General features: G+C 39.3%; 1 protein-coding gene across 2 annotated transcripts in view; it reads left to right on the top strand.

Moving 5' to 3' along the window:
• Positions 1-25,651, top strand: part of LOC136857848 (molecular chaperone MKKS) — a 67,871-nt gene that overhangs the window by 8,576 nt on the left and 33,644 nt on the right. For both annotated transcript variants that reach the window (XM_067136829.2, XM_067136828.2), the window contains exon 2: positions 882-990. The gene's annotated coding sequence lies outside the window, so the exon portion shown is untranslated. The remainder of the gene's footprint in view (positions 1-881; positions 991-25,651) is intronic.

Genomic DNA, 25,651 nt, shown 5'->3' with positions numbered 1-25,651 from the left:
ACCATACTCCACAATCATCTACAGTGGCTCAAAAAAGTATTGGTCTGCTGAGATATGCTACATGTGAGGATGAGGAATCGAAAGAAATGATGATAAAAATTGGCATATACTAGAATCCTTGATTATTTATCATCTTGTGTATCATGTAAGAAAAACATAATTCTTCCATGTCCATATAACTAAAGATCCATAACTTAAAACGATCATTTTCACTTGCCACCAAAAAAGGTATTGGTCTGAATTAACATAATGCAGTTTTTTTGATCCTTCGTGAACATTTCAGTACTTGGTAGGTCCTCCTTTCCTCTTTATAATCTTAGCTAACCTATTTGGCATCGATTGTACCAAGGTTTCCGTAGTTTCCTTTGGTATGTTATTCCATTCGGTGAGTAAGGTGTCTTTCAGGTCAGCTTTGTTTGATATTGCACGTTTTTTCACGTTTTTCTTGATAAAGTGCGACAAATTCTCGATGGGGTTGATGTCGGGAGATTGTGGTGTAGTTTCCATCCAACGCGGTGTATTATATAACAGCCATAGCTTCGTGTTCAAAGGCTACGTGTTTGGGTTCTTTATGGCCAAGCAGGCATCAGTTTTTGGTAGTGAGTCAAAGTCTCTCATAGTGCATTGGCACTGCCGGTGGCTTCAAGTAGCCTACGCAGTGGCTTCCACGGTATGCACTAGCCATGCGTCAGGTGTGCTAGGTACCAACTGATGAGCCCAACCTAACACACAGGGACGAAACGCTGGCAACCAGGAATGAGTTAGCTGGAAAATTTATAACGTCCAATAACGGACTATTTATATTGGTAATATATAGTGTATGTTATTGTATTATTATGAGAAATATTCTTGTTCATAATGTTTTTGTTTGTTTTTGACAGGGGGCTCGTTACCTGACTGACAAATTCACTTTGGGGAAGAAAGCAGATCAATCCAGGACTGAAGAATAATATAGCTGTTATGTTAGAAATTGTGGTTTCAATAATAGAGGTAAATTGACAAATAACTTAGATATTGATACATCACTGATTGGCCAGTTGGATGAATAATAGTCATTTTTACTCTGAGAGAACCTTGAATAGTAGATGACCTAGCTGTTAGGCCCCTTTAAACAATAACAACAGAACCTTGAAGACTCAAGGTGGCAGCAACTGTTGCTGTTGTGTGAAACGTCTCTTCCAGTAAATCTCATCAAATAGCAATATTAACAGCAAACAAGTGTTATTCATGACATTAGTAGTGTAACTAATCTGTTAGTTGACCTGAAGCATCTCTCAGTATGTCCATTAAAGAAGCTATTCGTTGAGTAGCCTCTGTTGAAGATGTTGATGATTTTCACGGCTGCTTGGAACACATCACAAGCTGGACCTACCGCGTGGATGAGCTATAGTGGCTAACCGCTGAGTTCTCCCTGTTCCAGGAAAGGGTGTCTTCTGAGCTGAAAGACATGGCACATTAACTAGAGTATACTGAACAGCACCTTGAGCAACAGGCTGAATTCCTTGGTGAAGCCGAACACTGCGGTCAGCGGAACTGTTTAGTGTTGCATGGTTCCAGAAAAGCCGGCAGAGAACATATACAAGAAAGTAACCAGCACTGTGAAGGGCAAGTTAAATGTAGAAGTAGCTATGTCCGATATAGATGGTTGCCACTGATTAGGAGTTCTTAAATGAACTACAACTCAGGTTGTTGCTATAGGCAAGCGCCCTGTAATCATAAAGTCTGAATATTGTCACGATCGGGACAGAGTTTGGAGGGTTAAGCGACTGTTAAAAGGGACTGGCCTACTGATGGAATCCCTGGTGGTTATTAGGAAAACTGTTAATGAGGCACGTGATCACTTCGGACTCCATCGGGTGTGGACACAGGCCGGCTGCGTTATGTTGAAGGACAATGGATAGGAAGTGTTTGTTAGTAGCATGGTACAAGTAATAAGCCTTATGTGAGCGAGCACGAGATTGACTGGGAAAATAACAATGAGTTACATAAATAGTGTGTAATGTTTGTGTATGTGATAGTATGTGTGAAAGTGATTTTGTGAATCTTTCTGGTGATACTTATGAAACAACTAGGGTGAGTAGTTTGAATTTTCTGTTGAATATGGTTAACATAAATGAGTCAGTGGGTTATTTATACCGAACAGCTTGTCTGTGATGTCATTGACCCAGTCCCTCTTCACTGTTGACCACCTTCACCCCTCCCTTCCTCTTCACAAGCTGTGGTGAAAAACATTCTTAACAAACTAATAGCTTAAAATCACAGGAATAGAACCAGCTTTTGGGTGGTTAGGCCGTGTGCATTATGCAGAGTTTCGTCCAGACGTGCCATTTGGACTCATCAGCTGGAATGGCACGCCCCTCCAGGACTCTGCTTAGCAGTGGCAGACCAAACTGTGTGGCCCCGCCGTGTTAGCAAATCAAGTTTGCTAACCTGCTAAAGGAGAAATGACTTCTCCGTTTAAAAAATGCTCCTTTAGCAGGTTAGCAAACTTGATTTGCTAACACGGCGGGGCCACACAGTTTGGTCTGCCACTGCTAAGCAGAGTCCTGGAGGGGCGTGCCATTCCAGCTGATGAGTCCAAATGGCACGTCTGGACGAAACTCTGCATAATGCACACGGCCTAACCACCCAAAAGCTGGTTCTATTCCTGTGATTTTAAGATCTGCGGCCGTGAAAGCCTTTTTTGATATAAACTAATAGCTTGCCATCAACAATATTTTCAGTGTTGTCTCATCAATACACTGTTACTTGCATGTCACTTTGACGAAGTACAGGCGCCATTTAGTAATGGTAACTCGCACTGTATTTGCGTATCGGAGACGGTTACAGCAGGCAATCACTGAAATCTGTTCTTGTTAAACTGAATAACATGATGTCACATCGTCTAGATCGTTAAAATCATGTAGGGGGCGGTTGCACTGTATAGTGTATTGCCATAGCAACTTAAAAAGTAAAAATAGTTATGACCTCAGATCCTAAAATTCCCTTTCGACCTGAATTCATGTTTGTTGAACTCTTGCTTAATAATCAGAAACTTCTGATCGGAGTGGTCTACAAGGCCCCAGACGTACGAGACATATCTGACCTAGAAGTGGCACTATCAAAGTTAACTATGCTGTACAAGAAGATAAATAATCATTCTTGGTGGCTTTTAATACTTATCTTTTAGTTACAATAATGAATCAACATCCTTACAAAACTTATTTCACGGCATGGATTACAATATACTGACACTGGATGTGACTAACCATGTTCACACAATAAACCACACATCTGACACACTGATCGATTTTATAACAGACAATCCCCAGAAAGTGGTAAAACAAGTACAGCTTTCTGTACCAGGTATTCAACCCACGATCTCATTTATTGATGTTACTCAAGGTACCAAAATACAAAGCCAGGTACGTAATGTGAAGGTACTTAAAAACTTTTGACATTGAGTGTGGTAATACAAAATGAAGCATATCAACTACCATGGAATGACATTCTTTTGACTAATGACATTGATGATAAGGTTGATGGACTGAACTCATTAATACTAGGGTTGTATGACAAATACTCTCTGAAGAAGCAAATTCGAGTTTCTCACACTTTGTCCCCTTGGCTAACAAATGAAATTAAGTCAATCATGGCAAATCACGATGCATGGTATAAGAGATTTAAGTAAACTGGAATCGCCAGTGATTTTGAAAATGACATATATTCAAGAGATAACAAACAGGGGAAGTTCAGCGCTAATATGGACACATTTGCATCAGCTGGAAATAGGTCACAGCCTGACTAAGCAGGCACCCAGCATACCACTTAATGATTTCAATTCACATTTTACAAAAGCATCATCATATAATAATAATAATAATAATAATAATAATAATAATAATAATAATAATAATAATAATAATAATAATAATAATAATAATAATAATAATAATAATAATAATAGTAATAATAATAATCATCATCATCATCATCATCATCATCATCATCATCATCAAACTGCTGCTGATAATATTAACGCCATAAATATTAATTCCTGACTAAATCAAGTAAAATTTACATTCCAAAAAGTTAGTGCGTATGATGTGAAGTGTGTAATTACTCCCTCAAAGTCAGATGTTCTGGGTAATGATGAAATACCTTTATCTTTTATATAAAATATCATTGGTGCAATATTACCTATTCTGATGTGTATATTTAATCAGTGCTCATACAGGGGGTATTCCTGACTAAGTGGAAGTATGGTATTGTCATTCCCATTACTAAGAAGAATTCACCTAGTTTACTTTTACCCTATATCCATTCTCTTACCCTTTCCAAAGTACTAGAAAGTTTGGTTCACAAACAAGTCCTTGCTTACTTGACTAACTACTCACTGCTTGACCCTTTTCAATCTGGTTTCAAGAAAAGATACAGCATGACGACTGCCTTACTGAAAGTGATGACCTCTGACACGCAATGGATACTCGACAGATGACTGTACTGATTCTACTTGATTTTTCTAATGTAATTTATACCGTTGTTCCTCACCAGCTACTTTTGAAATTTGACTTATTAAATTTCAGCCAGACAGCAGTAAACTTCTTCAGTTCATACCTCACAAACTGCCATCAGTGTGTCACATGGGTCTGTACTTGGACCACTGCTATTTGCGACTCACGTACTTGATGTTGCCAAATATATTATATATACACTGTGTCATCTTTATGCTGCTGATCTGCAAATCTACTACCATTCAAGAACTGATAAAATTCAGAGTGCTGTACGACAAGTTATCACAGATTTAAGTCTTCTAAATAATTATGTATCAAGCAACAACATCAAAATTAATCCTTGTAAAATGCAAGCAATAATTATCGGCACTTTGAAACATTTAAATGTCTTAAAACAATATGATTTTCCTTCTCTAGCACAAAACAGTACCATTATTCCGTATTATAAATCAGTTATGACTCTTGGTGTGGCTATAAACGAAACATTAATAAACTATTTAGTTCTTCTGGGTTGAACCATGTTGTTCTTTGAATATGGCCATAAAATTTCAGTTGTCTTTTTCTAATAGTGTACCGGACGAGTTGGCCGTGCGGTTAGGGGCAAGCGGCTGTGAGCTTGCACCCAGGAGATAGTGTGTTCGAATCCCACTGTCGGCAACTCTGAAGATGGTTTTCTGTCATTTCCTATTTTCACACCAGGCAAATGCTTGGGCTGTACCTTAATTAAGACCATGGCCGCTTCCTTCCAGCTCCTAGGCCTTTCCTATCCCATCGTTTCCATAAGACCTATCTGTGTCGATGCGACATAAAGCCACTAGCAAAAAAAAAAAAAATTCTAGTGATGTCTGATATTTTCTCAGACTGCTGGTATAATTCAAGAGACCTTTCTATCCACATTCCTTCTATGCATATTGGGCCAAAGGTTTTCCTAAGGATTTTCTTTTATTGTTTTCCTGAAGTTTTAGTGACCTTCATCCAATGATGAAGGTTTCTGAAAATGCTTCACACTTAGTTACAGTGTGTAGTGTTTTAATTTAGTGTTTTGAGATATTGATTTTTGTTCTACCTGTTCCATGTTTTTCTGTAGGCTTTATGTAATTTAGAAATTCTCTCTCTGTTTCACAATTTAATTTGGATGGTTGGATTATTTCCCCTAAATATTTGAAATTATTTACCTGAGGGCTTTTGCCAAATTGAGTTACCAAAGGTTGTGCACCTAAGTATCAAGGAAATCCTTCCATGTGTCAGGTTTTCTCATATGAGATTTGGAGTCCAGTTTTAGATGCAGTTGCATGAAGTTGTTCCAAGGACTGAATTGCTTCTTGCCTATTGTTGGATAGATTTCCCAGAATATCTGCAAAGGCCAAACATTTGATGTGAATTTTATCTTTAATTTGCTTGCTGATATTAATCCCTTTTGTTTTCTTTTCCCAGGTTTGGACTACTTTCAATTTGCTTGCTGATATTAATCCCTTTTGTTTCCTTTTCCCAGATTTGGACTACTTTCTCTAGTACAAAATTGAACATTAATGGAGAAAAGCCATCTCCTTGTCCGATTCGTGTGTTAATATTAAAAGGTTCAGAAATTTTTCACCTGAAAACGTAACTTTTGAGGTGGTGGTAGTCATTGTCTGCCTGATCAAATTTCTTTATTTTCTTATCTTTATTTTCTTATCTACTGTGAACTCTTTCAGCACATCAAAAAGTGTTAGTCTCGCTAAAGAATCACATGCTTTTTTGAAATCTACAAAAACTGTCACAATTTGACTGGCTTTCTGTATTTGTAAGATGGTTTTGAGATTAAAAATTTGTTCTATACATGATCTTCCTTTTCTGAAACCTACCTGATAATCACCTATTAAGTGGTCTGTTTGTTTCTCAAGTCTTGTGAGTAGTGCTTTGGTGAGAATTTTGCTGACAAGTAACTGGTAACAATGATATCCCTGTGTAGTTATTGACACCAGATTTATCCTCTTTTTTATGCATGGGGTGTATTAAGGCACATTTCCACTCACCATAAGCTTTTTCTGTGATCCAGATATCTTCAATAATGGTGTGAATTTGCTGAGCTAGGCTATCACAATTTTTCACATTTCAGCTATTTACCATTTTCTCCTGGTGCTTTATTGTCTTTTAGTTCTCTGATTATTTGTTTGACTTCTTCTAAGGTGGGTGGTTATGAGTCAGGTTTAGGTTGGGGTTTTTCAAAATAAAGGCACTGATGAGGGGGCTTATAATTTAACAGATCTTTATAACAATAGGTGAGAAGTTTACAATTTTCTGTATTACTTGTTTTATGGATCCCATCTGAATGTTTAAAACAAAGAGTATGTGTCTTATAATTTGATAATTCTTCTCTGGTTCATGTTTCTGGGTTACTGTAGTCACGTCCTAGTTCGTGAACCATGGGCAACGGCTGAGTGGCCTAGTAAGTGGTCGTGAGAGTCAGGATACCAGTTGCTATGGAATGGGAGTGGGCATCTCGGACATATTCTGAGTCGTGGCCCTCCTTGTGCTCAGGCGGCTAGGACTATACAGTTCACCGGTAGTCCATAACCCGTTAGAGGAGAGATCCTCACTTGGACTATGTGCAAGTAGGGCAGCATCCTGCTTCATGAATTTACCGAGCTCAGAACACTTTAAGCAAGCCTCGGATCTATGGGAGTAATGGAGTCCCACTCCCATTTGACAGGTGAGGGACTCCTTGGAAACAACTTGGCGAATAAAATGGAATTCGATGGGGAGCTATCAATATTAATGGGGCTTGTGGAAGAAAGAAGGTAGAACTGGCTGAGTCAGCAAAGAGGATGCATCTGGATGTGCTAGGAGTAAGTGATATTCGGGTGAGGGGAGATAACGAGGAATAGATAGGAGATTATAAAGTGTACTTGACGGGTGTTAGAAAGGGAAGGGCAGAGTCTGGGGTAGGGCTCTTTATCAGGAATACCATTGCACGCAACATAGTTTCTGTTAGGCACGTAAATGAGCGAATGATGTGGGTAGATTTGTCAGTTGGAGGAATTAGGACTAGAATTGTGTCCGTGTATTCACCATGTGAGGGTGCAGATGAGGATGAAGTTGACAAGTTTTATGAAGCATTGAGTGACATCGTGGTCAGGGTCAACAGCAAGGATAGAATAGTGCTAATGGGCGATTTCAATGCGAGAGTTGGGAATAGAACTGAAGGATACGAAAGGGTGATTGGTAAATGTGGGGAAGATATGGAAGCTAATGGGAATGTGAAGTGTTTGCTGGACTTCTGTGCTAGTATGGGTTTAGCTGTTACGAATACATTCTTCAAGCATAAGGCTATTCACCGCTACACATGGGAGGCTAGAGGTACCAGATCTATAATAGACTATATCTTAACAGACTTTGAATTCAGGAAATCTGTTAGGAATGTAAGAGTTTTTTGGGGATTTTTCAATGATACAGACCACTATCTGATCTGTAGTGAACTAAGTATCTCTAGGCCTAGCGTAGAGAAAGTGAAATCTGTCTGCAAACGAATAAGGGTAGAAAGTCTCCAGGACGAGGAAATTAGACAGAAGTTCATGGATATGATTAGTGAGAAGTTTCGAACAGTAGACAGTAAGCAGGTTCAGGATATAGAAAGTGAATGGGTGGCATACAGGGATGCTGTAGTAGAAACAGCAAGGGAATGCCTAGGAACAACTGTGTGTAAAGATGGGAAAAGGCGAACATCTTGGTGGAATGATGAAGTGAGAGCAGCCTGTAAACGTAAAAAGAAGGCTTATCAGAAATGGCTCCAAACAAGGGCCGAGGCAGACAGGGATTTGTACGTAGATGAAAGAAACAGAGCGAAACAAATAGTTGTTGAATCCAAAAAGAAGTCATGGGAAGATTTTGGTAATAACCTGGAAAGGCTAGGTCAAGCAGCAGGGAAACCTTTCTGGACAGTAATAAAAAATCTTAGGAAGGGTGGGAAAAAGGAAATGAACAGTGTTTTGAGTAATTCAGGTGAACTCATAATAGATCCCAGGGAATCACTGGAGAGGTGGAGGAAATATTTTGAACATCTTCTCAATGTAAAAGGAAATCATCATGGTGGTGTTGCAAACAGCCAAGCTCATGGGGAGGAGGAAAATTATGTTGGTGAAATTATGCTTGAGGAAGTGGAAAGGATAGTAAATAAACTCCATTGTCATAAGGCAGCAGGAATAGATGAAATTAGACCTGAAATGGTGAAGTATAGTGGGAAGGCAGGGATGAAATGGCTTCATAGACTAGTAAAATTAGCGTGGAGTGTTGGTAAGGTACCTTCAGATTGGACAAAAGCAGTAATTGCACCTATCTACAAGCAAGGAAACGGGAAGGATTGCAACAACTATCGAGGTATCTCATTGATTAGTATACCAGGCAAAGTATTCACTGGCATCTTGGAAGGGAGGGTGCGATCAGTCGTTGAGAGGAAGTTGGATGAAAACCAGTGTGGTTTCGACCACAGAGAGGCTGTCAGGATCAGATTTTCAGTATGCGCCAGGTAACTGAAAAATGCTACAAGAGGAATAGGCAGTTGTGTTTATGTTTCGTAGATCTAGAGAAAGCATATGACAAGGTACCGAGGGAAAAGATGTTCGCCATACTGGGGGACTATGGAATTAAAGGTAGATTATTAAAATCAATCAAAGGCATTCATGTTGACAATTGGGCTTCAGTGAGAATTGATGGTAGAATGAGTTCTTGGTTCAGGGTACTTACAGGAGTTAGACAAGGCTGTAATCTTTCACCTTTGCTGTTCATAGTTTACATGGATCATCTGCTGAAAGGTATAAAATGGCAGGGAGGGATTCAGTTAGGTGGAAATGTAGTAAGCAGTTTGGCCTATGCTGACGACTTGGTCTTAATGGCAGACTGTGCCGAAAGCCTGCAGTCTAATATCTTGGAACTTGAAAATAGGTACAATGAGTATGGTATGAAAATTAGCCTCTTGAAGACTAAATTGATGTCAGTAGGTAAGAAATTCAACAGAATTGAATGTCAGATTGGTGATACAAAGCTAGAACAGGTCGATAATTTCAAGTATTTAGGTTGTGTGTTCTCCCAGGATGGTAATATAGTAAGTGAGATTGAATCAAGGTGTAGTAAAGTTAATGCAGTGAGCTCGCAGTTGCGATCAGCAGTATTCTGTAAGAAGGAAGTCAGCTCCCAGACGAAACTATCTTTACATCGGTCTGTTTTCAGACCAGCTTTGTTTTACGGGAGCGAAAGCTGGGTGGACTCAGGATATCTTATTCATAAGTTAGAAGTAACAGACATGAAAGTAGCAAGAATGATTGCTGGTACAAACAGGTGGGAACAATGGCAGGAGGGTACTCGAAATGAGGAGATAAAGGCTAATTTAGGAATGAACTCGATGGATGAAGCTGTACGCATAAACCGGCTTCAGTGGTGGGGTCATGTGAGACGAATGGAGGAGGATAGGTTACCTAGGAGAATAATGGACTCTGTTATGGAGGGTAAGAGAAGTAGAGGGAGACCAAGACGACGATGGTTAGACTCGGTTTCTAACGATTTAAAGATAAGAGGTATAGAACTAAATGAGGCCACAACACTAGTTGCAAATCGAGGATTGTGGCGACGTTTAGTAAATTCTCAGAGGCTTGCAGACTGAACGCTGAAAGGCATAACAGTCTATAATGATAATGTATGTGTGTTCTCTAAATATTTTATAAAAGTTCCATGTATTAATGTTTTGAATTCCTGTTCAAATTCCATTAATCTTCTTTTATTGTAATTGCATTTTTCCTATCTGATAGTTTTCAAAACCTGTTTTTAAATTTTGAAGAATTCATCCCATTATTTTTGGTTTTTTGAATTCATATTTTGCCAGGCATAAATTCTAAGTTCAATTGCTTTGTCACAAGCCTCATTCCATCATGTATGCTTTCGTTTTCTTGGAGGTAAGCCCATGGTTTGGGAAGCCTTTGTGATATTATCTTTGAGATCCATCCAGCCAGAAGAGTTTTGGTAGGGGATATTTGTGAGGAGGGTGTCTGTGTTTTCTTGAAGGAAGTTTGAATCAGTTCTCAAGTGTTTTATAGTCCTGGTCTTGGGTCTGTTCAGTTGAAATTTAACTTTGATTACAGATATATAGTTATCAGAGTCTTAGAGGGCAGAATTTAATATATTAAATCCCATAACAGGTTGCCCATGAGCAGAATTTAATGTATAAATGGTCAGAGAGTCAGCGTTACTGGCGCATATAGTAATAAAATACTCAACAGATGGCAGTAAATTACACTTTTAAGTCTGGCTGGAAAGGGAATCCTCGAATAGAGTTGCACTATCTCCCTGCTAGCTTTGTACAAGCTTTTGAGAGGTAACCATGCGTCGCGAATTTTGAGACCAGGTTTTTGTGATTTGTATAGCTATTTTGCGACACGGTTAGTAAGAAGAGAGTCGTTGAGCAATAGATTGCTATGATTTTGGACTCCACAGATGTAGATGAAAGTGATTTTTCATTTGAAGAGTCCGAAGATGGAAATTCAAGTAGTGAGTCTTCTCAGTGCAAGAGAGACTCAAATGCCTCAGAGAACAAAACAGCTGACGAAAGGACTGATGTAGGTAACTTAGATCCAGAACCTTCAAGTCCATTCTGACATAATATCAGTCAAGGACCAATTTTACATTCATATTTTAACATAGTGACCGAGCCTACAGAGTTTTTTCACTATTTTTTTAATACCAAAATTTTGACATAATTCACCAGGAAAGAGTTATTTAGGGAAACAAATGGAAACAACAGGCAACACCTCCAACTGAAAGATGTAGAATCAAAGACTGGTCATCTCCAAAACTAACATATAAGGGCTTTGATTGGCATAATACCGTATTTTCTCGCATAATCAACACACTTTTTTGACTAAAAATAAAGGCGAAAACTTCGGATGCATAAATTATGCAAGGAATTCAGATATTTAAAAATGATTTACAATTCATTTTCATTTAAAAGGTATATCAAATATAAACACAATTGGTTCAACTCATTTGCGGTTATCGTCATTTTTTTTTTTTCCGGCGTGAGTTTGTTTCTGAAAAGTCAAATAGGGTACATCAGATAAGTTGAACACGTGGGTTTGAAGTACCAAACACTGGAAAATATTCTTCCCGTTATGAGCTGACAGTATGACCTGAAGTGAAATAAACATGATGTAATAAATGTACAATTCATTCATGACCGGGCGAATTAGCCGTGCGGTTAGGGGCGTGCAGCTGTGAGCTTGCATCCGGGAGATGGTGGGTTCGAATCCCATTGTTGGCAACCCTGAAGATGGTTTTCCATGGTTTCCCATTTTCACACCAGGCAAATGCTGGGGCTCTACCTTAATTAAGGCCACGGCCGCTTCCTTCCAACTCCTAGCCCTTTCCTATCCCATCATCGCCATTAGACCTATCCGTGTTGGCGCGACACTAGCCACTAGCAGAAAAAATGTGCAATTTATGTGATATAATAATGACATCAGCAAAAAGAAAAAATAAGGAAACTGTCCAACACAAGAAGGGCCCGGGCATTGGAGGAGGGACCCTGTTAGATTTCCCCAAACCATCCGTATCCAATCTGTACGAGTGACATGTCCATCCACCATTTTTCTTTGATATGAACGTCGATCCCTTGCAGAAATTTTACTTTAGGCATTGTTTTTCGTTTTAGAATGTAAGACGCAAGCTTTTTGCCATCAGCTTTTACAGCAAGCATTTCAGTACATCTTTGTTTTTCACTTCCGGTAGCACGTGTGATAACACTCAATGTCCCTTTCTTAACGATTGTTCGGCTTTGTGGCACATGGAATTTGATTGGCGCCTGACCTGTGGTTCCTATTTGGAAGATCAAATATTCCTTCACTTTACGCTTCTCAATCACAAAGCGATGAAAATCTATTGTTTTTTGGTTTAAATTATTCTGCATTTTTTGGCATAATATTGTTCTTCGTCGAAGAGAAAGTCCATTTCTCTTAATAAAATTATTCATCCAACAGTTGCTGACCTTCAAATCCGAGACACTGATTCCATGTGCAGCATACAGCATTTCGTGAGAAATGTTTGCATTCGGACACTAAATACTTGCAGCCCACTGCTCTATTCCTGTATGTTTTGGCGTAACTGATCACCGCGAGTTTATATGATGCACTATAACTTGAATACTTGCTCGCTGTGGACCAACAAACAATTCTGAGGTCACAGAAAACGCATGTCCCACACCCGAAACATTCGTAAAATATGTTTGTACTAGACTGGAATAGAGCGTCACCAGTCACTTCTGGGCTGATCTCTCACTGAACTAGTGTAGTTGTATTTCCTATTGGCTGATAACAGCACGTTGCCTGGTATTTGGAATGCCCGGTTTCGCAATAGGAAGGCTGCTACTTGAGTAGCTGACGTCTTTATTTCGAAACGCATCCGGAGCTGCGTGATGGATGTTCAAAGAAGTGGGTGCGTCAAATACGTGAACATTTCTTTTTCTCTACTTTGGACCCAAAAATATTGAGATGCGTAAATTATGCAAGAGCGTTAATTATGCGAGAAAATTCAGTATAACATATTTGTGAAATTACTCTTATGCCTTTTATGTGCTAACATGCTGTTATTAAAAGCTATTTAAAATAGTATGTGTTGGGTCCACTGTGCCAATACAGTTTTTATAATTGACGTTTATTTATTCATATACATTTCAGGAACATAGTGCTTTCCCTTCATCAGTGAAGTCCAATCAAAGAAGATGAGAGGAATGTACTATATTCCTGAAACATGTGTGAATAAGTAATTTTCAATTATAAAAAGTGTATTGACAAGGTGGACCCAACACATGCTATTTTAAATAGTTTTTAATATTTTTAGACACGGCAGTACAGGATCAAATGAAATATCTATTATGGTTATGTTTACTAACATGCTGCCATGAAATATTCAATAATATCCTACGCAGCTGTACGATGGAGTACATCCAATATTCAAGGTAATTAATATTATGTACATATGCATATTTATAGCTAGTGTTTAATAATTCTGGACAAATTTTAATTTGCCACATTTTTGGTCCATGCACAGAGACAAAACGCTTCTGCCCACATAGGGTTAACCTTGACATTCAGAATTTCCTTTTGGTTTTTATCGGAAATCGCTACAGAGTCTAGTCGAAATTCTCCTAAATGAAGGTTCGGAGATCGCAAAGTCTTTTTTTTTGCGTGGAAGTGCCAAGAAAGGAGTCAACATTAGTTTTGAGTTAAAGTTTTCGCAGAAGCCTATCGATCTTTCTCCATTTTTGTTGGTTGTTGTATGAGCTGGTTAAAGGCCTCCAGTAGTTCTAAATTTCTTTTCACTTCCAACTTGGCCCTTGAAATCTCCCAGTAAAATTTTGATGTGATAGTTTGGAATTTTGGCAGTGGTTTCTTCTAGCAATTCCCAGAAGTCCTCTCTACTTTCTTGGGATCCTTTTTATTGTAATTGTTTGTAGGTGCTTGTGAGTTGAGTATAGTAAGTTACAGGCTTTGTTTCTGGATTTGATGGTTAGTAATGGAATTCTTCCCAAGGGTGATGTGAAGTCGAGCACTAAGTTTATAATATTTTACTTGATTATAAATCCATATACTGTAGTTAGAATTAATCGTATGTTAAGTTTTGTCAGTTAATTGAGAAATGATACATATTACTAGTGTGACCATATAGTTCCCTATTGCCAAGTTTAATGACGCCTACCTCACGTTTTCATTTGTATGTTGTTCAAATATTCTCTCTTTTTCTTAATTTTCTGTGGATCTTATTCTCAACTGGAAAATACCATATCAACTTGTAGTACCTCGGTCCCTTACATTAGAGGTTTTGGTTTATTTATTTATTTATTTATTTATTTATGCTATTTTGAAATTATTTCTTGATTAAATATCTTCAGGGACTATGTCCCTGATTAATCTCTTTTCATTTTATTATGTTTTAATGAGTTTATCGTAGACATAGGCAACATTAGAAAATGATTTAAAAGGGGTTCTCAAACCTAAAGAATTGGAAATTAACTTCCTTACTTCTGTTTTTCTTTTGAGTGTGTTTTATTTTCTTCTGATGCCAGATCTTTCCTTGCTGCCATGTTTTTTCCTTGGTCCTCAGCTGTTCATTCTGAAAGGGGGCATGGCCCCATTTGTCTTAACAGGTTAATCATGATCATTGTTTTTTGAGAATTTGATGATAATGACGACAATAATTGGTTTTGATTTCAATCTAGCATTTCTCGTGGTTAGACTGGTGACTTTTCCACTTTAATTGATCTGAATTTTTTATTTAATTGCATTTCTATCTATTTGCTAACTTCCTTAAGTTTGGATAATTTGATTTGTGTTTGCTACCTGAAACTTATTGGATTAGGATTTAATTTTAAATTTCTTGGGGTTCGGGATTGAAAGGTCTTATTTACTTCACATTAACATTTAGTTATTCTTCAGAATTTGATTAGAATTTTCCCTTAATTAGAATCCTTCAGATTGTAATTCTAATTATATTAACTGATGTAATTAAATTATTCATTCTCCTTAAATTGGTTTTCTTATTTTAGATTAGCTCCATTTTCTTTAATTTTAAGTAGCTTTGATCCACTTAACCTCCCTAAAGCATGGCTTATTTGCCTGTGTTTAATTTGAGACACATTTTGGCACTTGTAAGTTTGCTTCCACATTCTTTGGTATCTTATGGTGTGTTTTTATTGTATCTATGTCCCGTGTCATCTCAAAACTTCGATGTGTAAAACCTCTGAATGTGTGTTACAATAGAATATTAATTTTTGACATGGTTCTCAGTCCGGTGGTATTTGAAGGTGCTCATATATGTTAGCCTTGTGTCGGTAGATTTACTGGCATGTACAAGAACTCCTGTGGGACTAGATTGTGACACCTCGTTGTCAGTGTTGCCAACTTAGCGGATTTTCTGCTAAATTTGGCGGAATTAGAAGACTGTCGGCGGAGAAATATATCATTTAGTGGACAGCGGATTTTTTGGCGGAATTCTAGATTTATTACAGCGGAATTTAGTGTTTTATCCATTTTACGTTCTTTTTAATTTGTACTCCAGTCTGTCTCTGAGCTATTTCGTATTTCTTGTCAGGAACTAGCAGTCACATGAGGAAAACATGTTATTTGGATGTGAGATCATGGTACCATAAATTTGTAATGAGTGGGGAAAGGTTACTTGTCTCTTAGTTGACGAATGATGACAGATAACTTAATGAAACTGTGAGAGAGTAGCATTTATATTTATGCTATGAAGGAAGACCGTTTAATAAACTGGCCTGTTTTGTGTGTGGCCCTTGAGGTAGGGGATTCACCTAGTTTGCACCCGGCATTAAAACGCCTACAAGTTTTAGCTCGCCAGCTCACAGGAAGGGGGTTAATCCCAATGAAAAACTCACAGATCAGGTGAGGGTAGACATTTACCATTATTATTATTATTATTATTATTATTATTATTATTATTATTATTATTATTATTATTATTATTGCTCATTTTCATTGCTCATTATTTGAGATCGGATTTCTTGGCTTAATTTTAGCGGATTTTTAGTACTATTTAGCGGATCTTGAAAATATAAGTTGGCAACACTCCTCGGCGTCTCCAAAAACCGTAAAAGTAGTTAGTGGGATGTAAAGCAAATAACATTATTATTATTATTATTATTATTATTATTATTATTATTATTATTATTATTATTATTATTATTATTATTATTCTTATTATTATTATTATTATTATTTCTCAAATTTTTCAATAATTGCTTCATTTCACTTCAATTTCCAGGTTGTTTTAATGGTGGACATTCTTGCTTCTCAAATAGCTCCAATCTCAATCCATGTGTCTCTTTTCTTTGGGGGTTTCTTTAGGAAAAAAATGTGGTTCTAAAAAAGCCATAAAATGTTATGGAACTCAGAACATTTGTTGTTCAAGCCTACAGTGAAATGAGAGGTATGTGCTGTAGAGTAATCAGTAGCATTGATATTTATTTAACTGATGTTGCCAGTCATGTGCTACCTGCATATGCTGCAGTAGACAAATTTTCTATTGTATAATATTTATTGTGATAAAAATGTACTTAGAAGTATAACATACCTTTCGTCCAACAAGATGCATATGTAAACAAGTACAACTCGCCTACGACTCACATGTGCTCGTAAGCGTATTATACAAACAAGTCTGAGACTTGCCAGTTTCAGTGTATTATTAGCGATTGTATTGCATGTAACATTTTCCCCCCCATCTTGTGAATAAGGCTGAAGATGACCCAAATAACAGGGTCAAAACTAGCCCCAGCATTCAATAAAGATAATTAGACTTTATTTAACTGGTATTGAATAGGTGGACCTTCCTTTCCCCCTCTTTGTTACTTAACTCACACCTTGTATTGAGGAACTCCAGCCTTTCTTATTACTGATAGTAGGTGAAATCAGGTCAGTCTGATGATTTTTAATTCTGGACTGAGGGCTGCTTGTGGTCAGGTGTGCAGAGCTGTCTGATATGAGAGGCACCAGACCCGATTAAGAAATCCAAGCAATACAGCTGAGGACGACCATGTGGCCCTTCAGTACTTGCAGGCCATCTGGCTGGGCAGCAGTCTTTTTGGTAAGCCAAGGACCTAATGGATATTCTATACAGATCCCATTCACTATTTGTATGAAGCATAACCTTTCACCAGTGCACTTTCTAATAATTCAAACCAAACCCTATGGCACAACAGCCCTGAACGTCCTTGGCCTACCAAGCAACCGCTGCTCAGCCCTAAGCCCTGCAGATTAGGTGTTGCATAGTTGGCATGATGAATCCTCTCCTTATTCTTGGCTTTCTAGACTGGGGCTCTATCTCACTGTCAGATAGCTTTTCAATTGTTATTACATAGGCTGAGTGGGACTTGAACCTTCCACAGAGCCAGGTAAAAATTTCTGACTTGGCCAGGAATCAAACCTGAGGCCTCCAGGTAAGAGGCAGGAACTTTACTTCTATACCACAGGGCCAGCGCTTTCTAATTTAAAGTTAATGAAATGGTCAGAAAATAATTAAAATTATTGTATGAAGCTCGTGTGATAGTATGGGGTATCAACTAATTTGTTTACTTAATATATGTCAAATGAATTTGATGTTGTGGCACTTGTAGTTTCTCTGGAATGTTATGAATCCATAAGGTGGAAACATTGTAGTTTAGATTGACCTATCCATAATGCCATTTACCTGAGGTGAGCTGACATAATCAGCCCAGATGAAGATCACTTAAACTCATGGCATTGCTGATGAAACGTGAATTGTTAGAAAGACTCTTAACTGCACTGAATAGCCCTTATAACACGTACTGTCATTTGAAGTTGGACGCTTTCATATTTATGGCAACACTTCCTGTACAAAAGGCAGCAGGTGTACTAGTGGGTGTTGTTGCCACAGGGGCTTATGGATCAAGTTTCTGTGGTGATTATTCTAGTGATCTAGAAGAAAATATCTGCTTGCTGGAACTTAAAAGATATGAATTGAATCTTGATTCTACTGTGTTTAAAATTTTTAAATTACATTATCATATGATCTGATTTGTAACTTGCTTCCTCCTTTCCATTACATGCATTTATTAACCCTTTTGGCTCCTTTTTGCCTTGTGTGTTTGTTCCCTGTTCCCGGTCTTTTACCACCCATATTTATCTTTTTATCAGTTTCTTTTTCCTGTGTTCACTTGGTGTTTTGATTTCCTATGTTTCCTACGTCAAAACCGAATATCTACTGTGATGATCCCCCATTGAGTGCTGATGCCTACCCTCCTGATGAAACTGACAAGGGAGTTAGCACAACTTGCGATCGCAATTGCAAAAACTTTCTGGTTTGTATTTAAGGGTTTTACATGTTCATTACAAATATGCACACAATATGTGCCATCGACAATTACACTGCACTTTACAATCATGTACGTGTTCAGGCACCAAGTTCAAAATATGGGTTGTTGGTAGCTCTTGGCAAAATATTACGAGGATGAGCATGTCCACAGAGTATAAAGTGCCAAAAACAGAGTTGCTTTTCACAGTAGCAACACTTAATGAATGCTTGCAATAAGCAGTCTTCCGAGTCACACGGCTTTTGAACATCAAAAATACGTTCGGGTGGTGATTGAAACCTCCATGGTCTGAAGTCGTCATATCCAGCTACAGTCCAGGAGTACCGAGCAAAGTCAGCGAAGACTGGAAAACAGAACTGATTGTGTAGAATGCACATCAGCAATGAAATGGAATCCCTCGACGATGGTGTGAACTGATAGTTGTTAAGGATAATGTGATCTTCAGTCTGCTTCAGCATCGCCTTGAACTGTCGGAAGAATAGCACATCAAGCGGTTGAAGATAAGGTGTGCACCCAGGAGGGATGGTCTTGACTGTATACACCATATTTTGAGGTCGGATAGCATCGATGTGCATTCTGTCACGATATGTCCCGAGGGAATCAACCAGAAGAAGGGACTCCTGTGCTGCAAATGGGAAGTATGTAGACATCTTGAAAGAATTGCGTCATGATTTGTTTTGTGATTAGGCTGGACTTTGAAGCAACTTGAAACAGATTTTGTGGTTTCAGCATGTGTTGCGCTACTCGCACTCCAAACTGACCATTTGGTTCCTGGTAAATAACCAGCAACGTTGGAAACACGTACCCACTTGCCGAAGTAACGGGTTGGTTGGTGTAAGAATGAGTTGTTGCATGATCACTGAACTTCTTACCGACTTCTCTCCCTTATAATCCAGAGTTCGCGATGAGTGAAGTTCTTTTCGTATACCACTTTGATCGGTATTATAAATCTGTATACGTTCGTTAAGGACATTACCTCTTTGCGAAACTCGTCACATTGTTCCTTCACGTCACCATCTGTATTCCAGGCTTTAGTAGTTACACATTTTGTTATTGCCCATGAACCAAGATGGTGTCTCTGCTTAAACCATGCAACCCACCAATGGATAGATCCAGTGAATCGAGTCAGTCCTATTTCTCGAGTCTTCTCTAAACCCCAAGCACGAATATCCCTGTCGAGAACATTAGTGCCTAGAACAGTTCTCGCCACCCTAATTTTTTCAGCCACATAATCGTCAAGCAGGGGAAGTTTTGAGTGCTGGCCTAGCTCCCCTTTTTCCAATACGTGACGTAAATATCGTAGATGATGTACATCTTGCACCATACGATATCGTTTCTGTACTGTATTGAAGCTTAATCGTTTAGTTTTCCCAGAATCTTGGAATGAAATTATCTCCTTTGCCTTTTAAAAGATACAGTACCCCACCTCTTCCTCTCCGGTGGGCTTGGCAGATACGCAGACGACTGGCTTCCATCACTTTTTATTAACGACTCTTCCTCACAGTCAGGTTTTGGATCATCCATGTTTTCACAATCTGATACGTCTTTCTCTGTGTATTCATATTCTTCAACATTGTATTTTCTTGATGTATATTATTACCATTGACCCTAGGAGCTACAGGCCAATCTCCTTATTATGCCATTTTTTTAAGATTCTGGAGAGACTAATCCTCAATAGGTTGACTGATAAAATCGAGCCACTTCTGATTCCACAGCAAGCTGGATTCAGGAGAGGGAAAAGCTGCACATCGCAGGTGTTGAAATTAAGTCAACACATAGAAGATGGCTTTGAAAGCCGGAAAATCACAGGAGCTGCATTTATAGATCTCTCGGCAGCATATGATACTGTTAATCACCGAATTCTCCTTGGAAAGGTATACAGCATGACAAAGGACTTCCATCTGACTTGTGCCATTAGAAACCTACTTCAAAATCGAAGTTTCTTCGTTGAGTTCCAGGGAAAAAGAAGCAGGTGGAGGATACAGAAGAACGGACTACCTCAGGGAAGTGTGTTGGCACCAATGCTTTTCAATATTTACACAAATGATCAGCCTCTTCCTGCCGGGACGAATAGTTTCATCTATGCTGATGATTGTGTCATCACATCTCAGGGGGATAACTTCGAGGCGATTGAACAAACATTGTCCACAGCTCTAGACACTCTTGCTGGCTATTACAAGAAGAATCAACTAACACCAAACCCAACTAAGACGTAAACCTGTGTTTTCCATTTAAACAACAGAGAAGCTTCCCGAACTCTGAAGGTCACTTGGCAAGGCATAGCATTACAACACAATCCTACCCCGAAGTACCTCGGAGTCACTCTGGATCGTGCCTTAACCTACAGAAAACATTGTTTGAACATCAAGCAGAAAGTGGCTGCTAGAAACAATATTGTGCGGAAGCTAACTGGAACATCTTGGGGAGCACAACCAGACATAGTGAGGACATCTGCCCTTTCGCTCTGCTATTCCGCAGCTGAATACGCATGGCCGGTGTGGTACAAATCTTGCCATACCAAAGCAGTTGATGTAGCACTCAACGAAACCTGCCGCATTATTACTGGATGTTTGAGACCTACACCTTTGGAAAAAGTGTATTGCCTTGCAGGGATAGCACCTCCCGATATTCGCCGTGAAGTGGCAGCCAAGAAAGAAAAGAGAAAGGTGTTGACATCGGAAGCCCACCCTTTGTTTGGATATGAGCCACCACGCCAGCGGCTTAAGTCTAGGAAAAGCTTCTTGAGAGTAACCGAAACACTTGCAGGAACAGCGCAGCAAGAAAGAATTCAAGAATGGCGCGTCAGGAGTCAACATACGAGGATCAGTCAATGGATGGCCCCAGAAGAGGAACTCCCTCCTGGCCATGTCACAGATTGGGTGAATTGGAGAGCACTGAACAGACTGCGCTCTGGTGTTACGCGGTGCAGGGTAAACCAGAAGAAACGGGGTTTCAAAGTGGATAGTACCTTGTGTGTATGTGGAGAAGAGCAGACCACAGCCCATTTGCTGCAATGCACTTCATGCCCATTCAGCTGCACAACAGAAGACCTGGTTAAAGCGAAGCCAAATGCACTTGATGTTGCAAGGTTTTGGGCTCACATAGTTTAATGTGGCTCTTCGCCATTGGAGTATTTATGTTATGTTTTATGTTTTTCCTTATCTTTAATTTTAAACTTATGTATGCTTCTGACACAATATAAATAAAATTACCATTGTTTGCCACTGTTTCATCTATCACATTGATTATGAATGCAGCTGCATTTCTCTCACCTACCGTAATTTCTCGGGATCTTCATTTCTGTTTGTAATGGCTAACAATTATACTCACTATATTGGCAGGATTCATTATCACATGATTACGGTGACAGTGACACGCTACGAAATTGGAAACTCCACAAACAGAAGGAACTTTATGAACGGTCGAAGCAGATACAACATAGACGGAGGTCTCTATTATACTAGCTTCCTTGCTTTTATGCGGAATGTCTGGTTCTCCTAGATGTCGCATTGGCAACTGTGTCGGATGACCTTGGACACGGCGCGGCCTGTCGATCATAGCATACACTTAAAATAACTAAAGTAGCTAGAGAAAACGTTTATGGTGTCTAAAGTTACTAAAGCCATGATATGTTAGATAGGGTCTACTTTGAGTGGAATAACAAATCTTCGTAACTTGCAATGTAATTGGCGATGGCACTTAAGTTATACAGTGTTGTAATCAGCATCTCAAACATATTCATACAAGCCACAAATCACCTGCAATTGTGATCGCAAGTTGTGCTAACTCCCTTGTGAGAAGCAGAAATTAGTGTGTAGGGGTCAAAGAAAATTATTAAGGACTGAGATTGATGAGAAGAGTGTCTACCTGTATGAAGGCATCAATGAATGAAGATGTGAAGATTGTCCTTGTCCATTTGTGTTATCATTAGTGAATGGGTTTTAAGGTGCAGCACCTTTCCAGAAATATAGCTATTTTCATACAAAAATAGATCATTATATGTACTTGGGGACATGAAATTGAATGAAATAAACACAATTTGTTGCACCTTTTGCACTTTATTCTTTTGAGATTATGACATTTTCCCGCCTTTATTCTATTTCATGCTTCAGCACATTTTCCCCTACTTTTATCTGCATTTTTAAAAGATTAGACAGAATTTTTTCTTTTCTTGGACATATTTTTAAAAATTTGTTTGATATGAAGTCAACAATAGTCAGAAAATAGAATTGGCTTTACATCGCACCGACATAGATAGTTCTTTGTTATTTTGCTTTACATCGCACCAACACAGATAGGTCTTATGGTGACGTATGGTGACGATGGGATAGGAAAGGCCTAGGAATGGGAAGGAAGTGGCCGTGGCCTTAATTAAGGTACAGCCCCAGCATTTGCCTGGTGTGAAAATGGGAAACCACGGAAAACCACTTTCAGGGCTGCCGACAATGGGATTCGAACCCACTATCCCCTGGATGCAAGTTCACAGCTGTGCGCTCCTAACCGCACGGCCAACTCGCCCGGTCACACAGGTAAGTCTTATGGCGATGATGGGATAGGAAAGATATAGGAATGGGAAGGAAGAGGCTGTGGCCTTAATTAAGGTACAGCCCCTGGTGTGAAAATGGGAAATCGCAGGAAAACCATCTTAGGGCTGCTGACAATGGGGCTCAAACCCACTATCTCCCGGATGCAAGCTCACAGCAGTCAGAAAATAAATATTAATTATATTTTATGGAAATCACCAGTAATTCATATCCCAGAAACAATGTCGAACTTCAGCATGAATGGCCAACCTGCAGCTGTGAAATTAAATTAAAATTTAAGCAGTGATGCTGCAACAGTTTAAACCAAGAATAGTTAGTACTGGCATGAATCTTAACGGTTTCACCTATCGGCTGTGTACTCTCTTGTTGGCCTTGTTAGTGTTTTATCAGTCCAAACCAGAACTTATTTTTCACAACGCAAAATCATGCCGAAGGTTAAGAAGGAGAAATAGTATCCACTTTCAGAAGAATTCAAGATGCAATTTATCGAAACTGATGACGTCATTCTTCGATGTTTTGTCTGCGAAGTAAATCCTGCAGTCGATGGCACTTATCAAAGAAATACAGTAAACTAGCATATCCAGTACAGCAAACTTCTAAAGAATATTGAACTTCGCAAGTCAAAACCTAAGCAAACTACTCTTGATACACGCCTTCGCTTCAGGATCTGAAAAGCAGCAGTCCATTGCACGAGTTCGTTACGAATCTTGCCATGGCGTTAGTCTAGTCAGGAATCCCAGTTCAGAAGGTAGACAATCCTGCATTCAAATCATTCCTTGAGAAGTACATGCAAAGGTCAATACTGGAAGAGAACACTCTGAGGAAAGGTTATATACAGCCAATTTATGAGAATATCTTTGAGAAAATAAAAGAGATGGTTGGCAAACGTTAAGTGGGATTAATTTTAGATGAAGCTACTGATGACCTGCGGAGATACTGCGTTGGTATTTCCATTATCTGTTGAATTTTTAAAACATACCAACCAAAATAATGCAATAATTCAACGACTCAGGTATGAACCTGTAGCCAAGGGGCATACAATGTGAAAAGGTCAGGCTTTTGGTGACTGTTCAATCACGCTACATGCTTTCGGCTTTCCAACAACTGAAGGGTACATACTCCAACCTCAGCCATGTGACAGGTGTTGCATATGGACTACAACATGCTTGTGAAAGTATCAGGGAGAATTACAGCTGGGTGATTGACTTCATTGCTGCTCTGAAGAAGATTCTCGTAAAGTCTCCCAGTCATCACGTCTGGTACGAAGAAATGACCAGGCTCCTCCTTCCACAGTTTTCTGTCACCACAAGGTAGGGTACTTGGATAAGATGCGTAGTTTTCTTGTGCAAAATCTTTGAGAAAATCACATGCTTTGTATATGGCCTAGACTCAATGGACACAGTAGCCGCACAGTTACTCAACAAAAAAAACCCAGATTTGGAACATTTTTTAGTGCATGGTTACAAATATTTGCCGGATGTGATTGTATGGAGGAGGAGGAATAGTGAAAGATGATGATGAGTGTTAGGGCCAACCTTGATGGATTTGCTGAAGATAAATTCAAACAAAATATGAAAAAAAAATCCAGATGTTGAAACCTTTGCAACTTTGACTGAACTAACTTCCTTGACGAGAGCTGACAATATATGAGGGTTGGGGCGAAAGTCATGGCAACTATTTTTTTTCTTGAAGATACCAGTCCAGTTGGAAAATGTGACATATACAGACGAAAGGACAAGGTGTTAACTACATGTGTGGACAATGAATAGCACTGAAATATCATAACACACTAATTTATTACGGTAGAATACAAAGCAATATGGCCTTCCCGGTGCAAAAGAATGACAACACAGTACTTATAAAGTTGACATGACAAACCTGGGCCTACAGACCCTCAAAGTAGTCCCCTGCTACTGACACCACACGTTGCCAATGATGTGGGAGGTGCGGAATACCATCTGCCTCAGCATTTGGTGCACAGCATTAGCAATGTCCTCTCGTGTTGCAAACCGCCTACCACGTAGTGGTTCCTTAATCTTTTGAATGAGATCAAAATCACAGGGCGAAATGTCGGGAGAGTACGGTGGGTGCTTCAATTCTTCCCATCCCCAACGTCGCAGTAGCTGCCCTACACACTCTGTTTTATGTGGTTTTGCATTGTCGTACAGGATTATTGCACTGTCCACAAGATCCAGACATTTCTCCCGAATGCCACGTCGTACCTGTCACACCAGGAAGTCCCTGTAGTACTGTGCGGTCACTGTTCTGCCATGTTGAACACAGTGACAAACAATGACACCCTGACGTCATATGAGACGATCACCATCAATTTGACTAGGGAAGGATTCTGATGGACCTTCTGCCTCCTTGGTGATCCAGCATGTCGCCACTACGTGCACTGACGTTTCAGTTCTGGTTCGTATGCTCTGGCCCAAAATTCATCGATGGCGATTATTCGTGACAAGAATTGCTTGCCGTCTTGTTGCCAGCGTGCAAGGTGGTCGGAGCATATTGCATAGCGCACCCACCTTTGAACTTCCGTCAGTGCATGCGGTATCCACCGCGATGTGATTTTGCACAGTTGCAGCTCATTATGCAATACCCTGTGGACGGTGCATTTCTCGATGCCACTTGCCCTCTCTAACTCCAGTAGCGTCCATCGTCTGTCTTCATCCAGGTGCTGCTCGATGACGGCACTTGCCACGCCGGTCCGCACACTGACAGGTCGTCCCGAATGTTGCTCATCACTG

Source organism: Anabrus simplex, chromosome 1, assembly GCF_040414725.1.
Source record: "Anabrus simplex isolate iqAnaSimp1 chromosome 1, ASM4041472v1, whole genome shotgun sequence".
Lineage (NCBI taxonomy): Eukaryota > Metazoa > Arthropoda > Insecta > Orthoptera > Tettigoniidae > Anabrus > Anabrus simplex.
This window is presented reverse-complemented; position numbering and strand designations above follow the sequence as displayed.